General features: G+C 46.0%; 3 non-coding genes across 3 annotated transcripts; 1 reads left to right on the top strand and 2 right to left on the bottom strand.

The window, feature by feature from the left end:
• Nucleotides 1-2,550: 2,550 nt before the first annotated feature.
• On the bottom strand, nt 2,551-2,669 carry LOC120521408. The gene has a single exon (XR_005632100.1). It is a non-coding gene; the product is annotated as a 5S ribosomal RNA (ribosomal RNA).
• Nucleotides 2,670-3,665: 996 nt separating this feature from the next.
• Nucleotides 3,666-3,829, top strand: LOC120521415. The gene has a single exon (XR_005632107.1). It is a non-coding gene; the product is annotated as a U1 spliceosomal RNA (small nuclear RNA).
• Nucleotides 3,830-7,633: 3,804 nt separating this feature from the next.
• Nucleotides 7,634-7,752, bottom strand: LOC120521407. The gene has a single exon (XR_005632099.1). It is a non-coding gene; the product is annotated as a 5S ribosomal RNA (ribosomal RNA).
• Between the last annotated feature and the right edge of the window lie 3,018 nt (nt 7,753-10,770).

Here is a 10,770-nt window from a genome sequence, read left to right as displayed (position 1 = left end):
GTGAGGAGTCTGAGTGTCTGGGCTTGTGAGTGTCCTGGATGAAAACCAACAGCCAGGCCTTTAATGACCTCTTGGGCACAGATATCAGCAGTGTGTCTGTTTGCGGAGAGTGTGTTGACCTTGTTGAGTGGTTTACTTACCTTGGCAGTGACATTCATGTCCCTGGTGACTCTTCCTATGAAGTCAGTAGACAGATGGGGAGAGCTTGGTGGTTCATGAGGTCACTGGAAAGGGGTGTGTGGCGCTCCCAATATCTCTGCAAAAGAACGAAGGGCCAAGTCTTTAGAGTCCTGGTGCTTCCTTTCTTGCTATATGTTTGTGAGACATGGATGCTCCCCAGTGACCTGAGATGAAGACTGGACTCCTTTGGTACTGTGCCCCTTCGAGAATCCTTGGGTACCGCTGGTTTTACTTTGTGTTCCTCATGGAATCCGTTGGGGGAAATGGAAGGAAAAACCACTAGGAAGAATAAGGTTGTCAAATGTTGTGAAAGTATTGGGGTTAAGAATACAGAGAGGATGGAGTGGAAAGAAATGGGGAAAAAGATAACCAAAAAAAAAAGCAGGATTTTGGAGGTTAACGAACTTATCAATAGAAGGGAAGATATTGCTGATGAAGGCAGTTACAATCCCAAAACTATCGTATTTAGCAAATGTGTTTTTTCCACCAAAGAAAATAGTAAGAAGAATTATAAGAAAGTGTTTTGTGTTCTTATAGGGTTCATAATGTGAAAAATTGGCAAGAAGGAAGGTAATGAAAATGGAGGGAAAGAGGTTCGAATATAGAAAGGGAGTTGACTTTAAGACACACAGCAACTGTTGTTAATATGACATTAAGTAAAATTGGGAAGTTAGCGGATATGATCAGATATCTGCTAGGAACAGAATTCAAAAAAGCAAAAGAGCCCAATTAAATAAGGAAATCCGAGTGCCATCTGCAGGGCAAGTGGCAGGAGGACTTTGGGCACGACATGAAAATACATAGAGGGGCGGTTAAAATATTAGGGATCCATTTTGGAGAGGAGAAGGAGGGAAGAAGAGACTGGAAGGAGATGGAAAGAAAGTTATACAAGCTCACAAGTCTCTGGAGGACTAGGAGACTAACATATGAGGGCAAAATTTTGCTAATTAAGTCAATAATTTTGCCCAGGCTCTTTTCTGGCAACAGTTTTTTTACGGACAAAATATATTCTAAGGAAAATCGAAAGACAATGTTTTTATTTTTTTGGGAGGTCTACAGATGAGAAGGTCGCAAGACAGAAAGTAAAGAAACAAAAAAGGAAAGGGGGAGAAAGGTTTTCTGGACTTAAGGATCTTGTTAAGATTGAAATACACGGCCGTTTACATATCCTTGTTACAGAGCGGAAAGGGAGGGCAGCGGATTTAGCCAGGTACATGATGGGTGGTCATCTAAGAAGGTTTGGGCTTTATAAAACCCAGAACAAGAAACCATATGAGTTTAGATTACCCAAACTATACAGGAGGTTGATGGACTGTATCAAAGATTGTGGGCTTCAGCAGGATGAAAAGGACTTGTGGAGGAGGTGGAAAGAATTAGTGGAAAAGTAAGGAAAGTGAGAAGCCAGTAAACATTACTGGGAAATCTAGAGAGGAATCTAAACTGATATGGGAAAGATTTGGGGGAAAGTTTCCAAATAATCAAGTAGCAGATATAGCCTGGCTGGCCGCCCATGAAGCACTAGAAACCAACCTGGCTTTAAGTAAAAGAAAGAATTTACAAGGGCCTAAATGTCCCAGGGACGGATGTAAAAGAAAAAAATAAGTCAGTATGGACATGCAATGTGGGACTGCCCCACAGTGGCAAGGATATGGAAGGAAGTAAGGCAGAGACACATAGTAGACATCAAGCTGGATAGAGACTTGGTGGTGTTTGGGAGGTCAGGGAAAAGAGAGGTCGGGAAGAAAGATTGGGACCGAATAAACGTGATAAAAGAAGTATTGTGGAAGGCAAGGTGTGCATACACAAATAAACAGAAAGTTTTTTCCCAACAGAAAATAATTGGAATGATCAGAGAAAACCTCTCGTTTTATGAGAAAAACATCTCAACTTTGGAAGCCCTCTTTTCTAAACGACAGCCCTATGTTTTTTTTTTTCTCTCCTTCCCTGTCTGTCTTCATTTTTTTTTTTGCCATTCTTTTAAATTTGAATGTACGTTGTCCTTCATGCTGATCCCCTTCTGTCGGCTCTCTCGCTCTCGCCACCCATTTAAGACCCCCCTGTTCCCCGTTCCTCCTCATGGATGGATGGATGGATAGAAAGACAGATAGATCTCGTCCAGCTCTTCAGACGGGGAGCCTGCAACTTTACAAAGGGGGGCATCGTCCAGAAAGGACCAGCAGCCTCGTGTCCTTTCCAACCTGCAATCCCACAGTGGCATCAAAGGGAGGGCAAGCACCGGCTCAAGTCTCGAACGTGTACCCAGGGCTGCCCCAGATCACTCGGCTGCCAAAAGCCCAGCTTCTGATACGGGTGGAAGGAGGAAAAGAAAAAGACGAGGCGAAGGGCGACTCCTGCTGGCAGAAAGGCAAAAGCTTACGGCACTCGGTATTCCCAGGCGGTCTCCCATCCAAGTACTAACCGAGCCCGACTCTGCTTAGCTTCCGAGATCGGACGAGATCGGGCGTGTTCAGAGTGGTATGGCCGTAAACGAGGGCTGCTCGTTTTCTCTCCCAAATAGGCAACTGTGGAAGCCCTCTTTTCTAAACGACAGCCCTATGTTTTGTTTTTTTTTCTCCTTCCCTGTCTGTCTTCATTTTTTTTTTTAATTGCCATTCTTTTGAAATTTTAAGTTATGTCTTTTGAATTAGAATGTGCGTTGTCCTTCATACTGATCCCCTTCTGTCGGCTCTCTCGCTCTCGCCACCCATTTAAGACTCCCCTGTTACCCGTTCCACCTCATGGATGGATGGATTGATGGATGGATGGATGGATGGATAGATAGACAGAGATCTCGTCCAGCTCATCAGACGGGAGCCTGCAACTTTACAAAGGGGGCATCTTCCAGAAAGAACCAGCAACCTCGTATCCTTGCTAACGTGCAATCCCACAGTGGCATCAAAGGGAGGGCAAGCACCGGCTCAAGTCTCGAACGTGTACCCAGCGCTGCCCCAGATCACTCGGCGGCCTCGGCGCAGGTCTTCCCGAGGGTGCTCTGCTGCCGTGTGCGAGCGCCCACGCCGAGGGCTTCTTCCTCTCGGTCTCCGGAGCGCAGGGTCGCCTTCCTCTTTCGCAGCTTTGCCTCCTGCCTCCTGTCTGCCGCCTGCCGCCTGTCTTTGCTGTTGGGCGGCTGTTTCTCATTCAGCATCCCGCCCAGTCCTACCCCTCCTGTTTCTCTTCCAGCCAATAAGCTCCAGCGATGGGTGGCTGGTTTGCATAAGAGCGAGGTGCACCTTGGGGTTGCTAGTGAAACCTGTCTAATCAAGGTGGTGAGGTCGGTGCAACCCCAACATCCGGTCACGGTGCACACGGGCGTCTGGGCAGCAGCTAGCTCCCGCGCATGCGCGCTCCCGAGGCCAAAGAAGCCCGAAGGATCCCGAAGAAGCCCGAAGGAGGCCGAAGGACCGAGGACTGTGCTGGGGAAAACCTCCCGCCGCCGAGCGATGAAGCCGAGGAAGTGGGAGGATGAGCGCCGGGCTGTACAACTCATACTTACCTGGCAGGGGAGATACCATGATCACTAAGGTGGTTCTCCCAGGGCGAGGCTCATCCATTGCACTCCGGGTGTGCTGACCCCTGCGATTTCCCCAAATGCGGGAAACTCGACTGCATAATTTGTGGTAGTGGGGGACTGCGTTCGCGCTCTCCCTGATAGTCCTGGTTCAAAAACAGACTGAAAACATGCGTTTCAACTTATGGAAGTGGTGCTTGGGCGATTGTGAAGCAGGAGCCTGTGAGACAACGGCTCTGGGAGCTTTAAGCAATAAATAAAGAAGTTCCAAAAATCAATCAATCAATCTGTCTGTCTGTCCATTTATTTATTTATTTTAAGGACCCCCGCCCAATAGAAAAATTATAATAAAAATAATATTAATTTAAATTAACTAATCAATGTATGTATTTATCTTAAGGACCCCCCCACACACATAATAAAATAATAATATAAATAATCATTCATTATTTTTAGTGCCTCTTTACTGATTTTAAGCCGCTTTCCTTGCTGCCAAGAGCCCAGCTTCTGACACGGGTGGAAGGAGGAAAAGAAAAGACGAGGTGAAGGGCGACTCCTGCTGGCAGAAAGGCAAAAGCTTACAGCACTCGGTATTCCCAGTAAACGAGGGCTGCTCCTTTTTCTCTCCCCAAATATGCAACTTTGGAAGCCCTCTTTTCTGAACGACAGCCGTATGTTTTTTTTTTCACCCTTCCCTGTCTGTCTTCATTTTTTTTTTGCCATTCTTTTGAAATTTTTCGAATGTCTTTTGAATTAGAATGTACGTTGTCCTTCATGCTGATCCCCTTCTGTCGTCTCTCTCTCTCGCCACCCATTTAAGACCCCCCTGTTACCCGTTCCACCTCATGGATGGATGGATGGATGGATGGATACATAGATAGACAGATAGATCTCGTCCAGCTCTTCAGACGGGGAGCCTGCAACTTTACAAAGGGGGCATCGTCCAGAAAGGACCAGCAACCTCGTGTCCTTGCTAGCGTGCAATCCCACAGTGGCATGGAGCAAAGCGTGAATATCGGCAAAGTTTCTTAGCAGCCTTTGTCGATTTTCACAAAGCATTCGACTCAGTTGTTCGAGCTTCCCTGTGGGAGTTCCTGAGACTTAGTGGGATTCCCCCTGAAGTTGCTGGATATCATGGCCAGCCCGTACACTGGTACTGTGAGTGGTGTGGAGACAGAACCTCTGTGTTTTTCCCAGTTGATTCTGTGGTTCGTCAGGGGTGTGTTCTTGCTCCTACTTTGTTCAGTGCTTGTATGGACTGGGTGTTGTGCAGGGTCATGGGGTTCAGCGGCTGTGGGGCATCTGTTGGAGAAGAAAGATTCATGAATATTGACTTTGCTGATGATGCTGTGATTGTCGTGGAGTCAATGGAGGCTCTGATCAGGGTGCTCAAGAGACTGAGTGAGGAGTCTGAGTGTCTGGGCTTGTGAGTGTCCTGGATGAAAACCAACAGCCAGGCCTTTAATGACCTCTTGGGCACAGATATCAGCAGTGTGTCTGTTTGCGGAGAGTGTGTTGACCTTGTTGAGTGGTTTACTTACCTTGGCAGTGACATTCATGTCCCTGGTGACTCTTCCTATGAAGTCAGTAGACAGATGGGGAGAGCTTGGTGGTTCATGAGGTCACTGGAAAGGGGTGTGTGGCGCTCCCAATATCTCTGCAAAAGAACGAAGGGCCAAGTCTTTAGAGTCCTGGTGCTTCCTTTCTTGCTATATGTTTGTGAGACATGGATGCTCCCCAGTGACCTGAGATGAAGACTGGACTCCTTTGGTACTGTGCCCCTTCGAGAATCCTTGGGTACCGCTGGTTTTACTTTGTGTTCCTCATGGAATCCGTTGGGGGAAATGGAAGGAAAAACCACTAGGAAGAATAAGGTTGTCAAATGTTGTGAAAGTATTGGGGTTAAGAATACAGAGAGGATGGAGTGGAAAGAAATGGGGAAAAAGATAACCAAAAAAAAAAAAGGATTTTGGAGGTTAACGAACTTATCAATAGAAGGGAAGATATTGCTGATGAAGGCAGTTACAATCCCAAAACTATCGTATTTAGCAAATGTGTTTTTTCCACCAAAGAAAATAGTAAGAAGAATTATAAGAAAGTGTTTTGTGTTCTTATAGGGTTCATAATGTGAAAAATTGGCAAGAAGGAAGGTAATGAAAATGGAGGGAAAGAGGTTCGAATATAGAAAGGGAGTTGACTTTAAGACACACAGCAACTGTTGTTAATATGACATTAAGTAAAATTGGGAAGTTAGCGGATATGATCAGATATCTGCTAGGAACAGAATTCAAAAAGCAAAAGAGCCCAATTAAATAAGGAAATCCGAGTGCCATCTGCAGGGCAAGTGGCAGGAGGACTTTGGGCACGACATGAAAATACATAGAGGGGCGGTTAAAATATTAGGGATCCATTTTGGAGAGGAGAAGGAGGGAAGAAGAGACTGGAAGGAGATGGAAAGAAAGTTATACAAGCTCACAAGTCTCTGGAGGACTAGGAGACTAACATATGAGGGCAAAATTTTGCTAATTAAGTCAATAATTTTGCCCAGGCTCTTTTCTGGCAACAGTTTTTTTACGGACAAAATATATTCTAAGGAAAATCGAAAGACAATGTTTTTATTTTTTTGGGAGGTCTACAGATGAGAAGGTCGCAAGACAGAAAGTAAAGAAACAAAAAAGGAAAGGGGGAGAAAGGTTTTCTGGACTTAAGGATCTTGTTAAGATTGAAATACACGGCCGTTTACATATCCTTGTTACAGAGCGGAAAGGGAGGGCAGCGGATTTAGCCAGGTACATGATGGGTGGTCATCTAAGAAGGTTTGGGCTTTATAAAACCCAGAACAAGAAACCATATGAGTTTAGATTACCCAAACTATACAGGAGGTTGATGGACTGTATCAAAGATTGTGGGCTTCAGCAGGATGAAAAGGACTTGTGGAGGAGGTGGAAAGAATTAGTGGAAAAGTAAGGAAAGTGAGAAGCCAGTAAACATTACTGGGAAATCTAGAGAGGAATCTAAACTGATATGGGAAAGATTTGGGGGAAAGTTTCCAAATAATCAAGTAGCAGATATAGCCTGGCTGGCCGCCCATGAAGCACTAGAAACCAACCTGGCTTTAAGTAAAAGAAAGAATTTACAAGGGCCTAAATGTCCCAGGGACGGATGTAAAAGAAAAAAATAAGTCAGTATGGACATGCAATGTGGGACTGCCCCACAGTGGCAAGGATATGGAAGGAAGTAAGGCAGAGACACATAGTAGACATCAAGCTGGATAGAGACTTGGTGGTGTTTGGGAGGTCAGGGAAAAGAGAGGTCGGGAAGAAAGATTGGGACCGAATAAACGTGATAAAAGAAGTATTGTGGAAGGCAAGGTGTGCATACACAAATAAACAGAAAGTTTTTCCCAACAGAAAATAATTGGAATGATCAGAGAAAACCTCTCGTTTTATGAGAAAAACATCTCAACTTTGGAAGCCCTCTTTTCTAAACGACAGCCCTATGTTTTTTTTTTTCTCTCCTTCCCTGTCTGTCTTCATTTTTTTTTTTGCCATTCTTTTAAATTTGAATGTACGTTGTCCTTCATGCTGATCCCCTTCTGTCGGCTCTCTCGCTCTCGCCACCCATTTAAGACCCCCCTGTTCCCCGTTCCTCCTCATGGATGGATGGATGGATAGAAAGACAGATAGATCTCGTCCAGCTCTTCAGACGGGAGCCTGCAACTTTACAAAGGGGGCATCGTCCAGAAAGGACCAGCAGCCTCGTGTCCTTTCCAACCTGCAATCCCACAGTGGCATCAAAGGGAGGGCAAGCACCGGCTCAAGTCTCGAACGTGTACCCAGGGCTGCCCCAGATCACTCGGCTGCCAAAAGCCCAGCTTCTGATACGGGTGGAAGGAGGAAAAGAAAAGACGAGGCGAAGGGCGACTCCTGCTGGCAGAAAGGCAAAAGCTTACGGCACTCGGTATTCCCAGGCGGTCTCCCATCCAAGTACTAACCGAGCCCGACTCTGCTTAGCTTCCGAGATCGGACGAGATCGGGCGTGTTCAGAGTGGTATGGCCGTAAACGAGGGCTGCTCGTTTTCTCTCCCAAATAGGCAACTGTGGAAGCCCTCTTTTCTATATGACAGCCCTATGTTTTTTTTTTTTTTCTCCTTCCCTGTCTGTCTTCATTTTTTTTTTTTTTAATTGCCATTCTTTTGAAATTTTAAGTTATGTCTTTTGAATTAGAATGTGCGTTGTCCTTCATACTGATCCCCTTCTGTCGGCTCTCTCGCTCGCCACCCATTTAAGACTCCCCTGTTACCCGTTCCACCTCATGGATGGATGGATTGATGGATGGATGGATGGATGGATAGATAGACAGAGAGATCTCGTCCAGCTCATCAGACGGGAGCCTGCAACTTTACAAAGGGGGGCATCTTCCAGAAAGAACCAGCAACCTCGTATCCTTGCTAACGTGCAATCCCACAGTGGCATCAAAGGGAGGGCAAGCACCGGCTCAAGTCTCGAACGTGTACCCAGCGCTGCCCCAGATCACTCGGCGGCCTCGGCGCAGGTCTTCCCGAGGGTGCTCTGCTGCCGTGCGGCGCCCACGCCGAGGGCTTCTTCCTCTCGGTCTCCGGAGCGCAGGGTCGCCTTCCTCTTTCGCAGCTTTGCCTCCTGCCTCCTGTCTGCTGTCGCCTGCCGCCTGCCTGTCTTTGCTGTTGGGCGGCTGTTTCTCATTCAGCATCCCGCCCAGTCCTACCCCTCCTGTTTCTCTTCCAGCCAATAAGCTCCAGCGATGGGTGGCTGGTTTGCATAAGAGCGAGGTGCACCTTGGGGTTGCTAGTGAAACCTGTCTAATCAAGGTGGTGAGGTCGGTGCAACCCCAACATCCGGGTCACGGTGCACACGGGCGTCTGGGCAGCAGCTAGCTCCCGCGCATGCGCGCTCCGAGGCCAAAGAAGCCCGAAGGATCCCGAAGAAGCCCGAAGGAGGCCGAAGGACCGAGGACTGTGCTGGGGAAAACCTCCCGCCGCCGAGCGATGAAGCCGAGGAAGTGGGAGGATGAGCGCCGGGCTGTACAACTCATACTTACCTGGCAGGGGAGATACCTTTGGTTCTTCCTTGTCAGGTGTAGGGAGCGCCCCACGAACTTGGATCCAGAGCTGGGTAGGTCGGCATGTCCACCACCCTGTTTTCTGCTTCCCTTGTTTCGCGGCGTTTTTAAAATATTGTAGGAGCAAGATGGCGGAAGTGATTGAAGTCAACAGCAGACGGTTCGAAGAAGACATGGAGATGAACAGAGGACTCGGAGTTTTTGGGAGACCTGCATCTCGTATTCCAATTGATGGAAGGGAAAGGAGAAACGTAGTTCGATTGGAATTGAAGGATGGACAGATGGATCGAGGAGACTTTAGTAAGGAGGTGTTGCAGAAGACTCTACGTTTTTCACCTGGTGAGATTGATTACCTTTTTGCCTTTCCGGGTAAAACTACCTTTGAAGTGGTTTTAAGAGTAGGGCTTTATATGATAAATGTTTGAGAACGGTGGAGAGAGAAAACTGGTTAACCCAGTTTTAGAAAAATTTTTGATTGTGCCTTTGAGTGACAGGATGGACAAAAGAGTAAATATTTTAATGTTCACAGAGAAGGTGAAACTACAGGATATTTCGACTTGGTTGTTACAATTTTGCGATGTTAAGACTAGTATGCAAATGACGGATGAGGATGGGATAAAAAATGGATTGTACAAATTTGATGTAATTCTCAAAAAGGAGAATGACACAGAAAGGGTGATCCATTTGCCCGCGGTCATACAAATTGGGACGGTCAGAGGGCACGTTTTCTACTCTGGTCAGCCACAAGTATGTAGAAGGTGTGGAAATGAGGGTCACAAAGCGGCAGAGTGTGGCATAATAAAATGTAGAAATTGTAAAGAGGAGGGACACAGTACAAGAGAGTGCAGGAAGCCTATAAAATGTAATCTTTGTGGACAGGAGGAACATGTCTTTAGGGACTGTCCGGCCTCCTATGCTAACATGGTAAGGAGGAATACAATGAGAGAAAAGAAAGTAATAGCGCTATTGGATGAGGAGTCTGAGGAAGAAAGAGAAATGGAAGACATAGCAAGAGAAGGAATCCAAGGAAGTGACACGAGAGAAAGGGAAAAAATAGACCCATTAAACATTGGAGTAAACAGTAAGAGAGAGAGCGAACAAGGAGAGAGGGAGGACAGAGGAGAAACTGACCTTTTGGCGTTAATTGAAGAAAAAACAGACGCTCGGAATATAGAAAGTAGAATGGAGCAGCATTCACAGAACATTCTCTTTCACACAGAGGAGATCATGGACATCCTCAGTGGGACGACTTTTTTTGGTCAGTCCCTCAGCAGGTGAGGAAGGAAAACATAGAGCAGGAGGAAGGGAAAGGCAACATAGAGGCAACACAAATAAACCCAGGATTGCAGAGGAAGCGTGGGCCAGATAATCTGTCCCCAACGAGCTCCGGAAAATCAGAGGGAGCGGGAGAGAAACCAAAGGAATGGGGGACAGCTCCCTGCTATTTAGAGTCTAAAGACATGGAAGGGTTTGTTTCAGCTACGGGCATGAAGGGGGTAGAAGAGTGGAGAACAGAAAGAAAGTGGCCAAGAAGCCCAAAAATATGTAACTCCGGAAGTAAGGGAAAGATAGGTGAGGTAGACTACACTACAATAAAGAAAAATGAAAATAAAAATAATAACCTTGAATGTAAGAAGTATTCAAAGTAAGGAAAGGAGAAAAATGGTGTTTTCTTACTTAAGAAGTTTGCCGGTGGATTTGATGTGCATTCAAGAGTGTGGTATACCCTTTAAAAAATCATATGACGAATATAAAGAAGACTGGGAGGAAGGGGCAGCGATTTTTTCAGGGACAAATGAGAATAAAAATGCAGGAGTTGGGGTGTTAATTAAGAATAAAGAAATTGAAATTAAAACATATGATGAAATAGTGAAGGGGAGAGTGATTAAAATTAAATTATTAATAGCAGGAAGTACGATCACGTTAATTAATGTATATGCACCAACAACACCCGTCCAGAGGATGGAAGTGTTTAATTTACTGCA

The sequence above is a fragment of the Polypterus senegalus genome, unplaced genomic scaffold (genome assembly GCF_016835505.1).
Source record: "Polypterus senegalus isolate Bchr_013 unplaced genomic scaffold, ASM1683550v1 scaffold_5650, whole genome shotgun sequence".
NCBI lineage: Eukaryota > Metazoa > Chordata > Cladistia > Polypteriformes > Polypteridae > Polypterus > Polypterus senegalus.
Note: the sequence above shows the minus strand (reverse complement) of the source record. Positions and strands in the feature narration are given on the sequence as shown.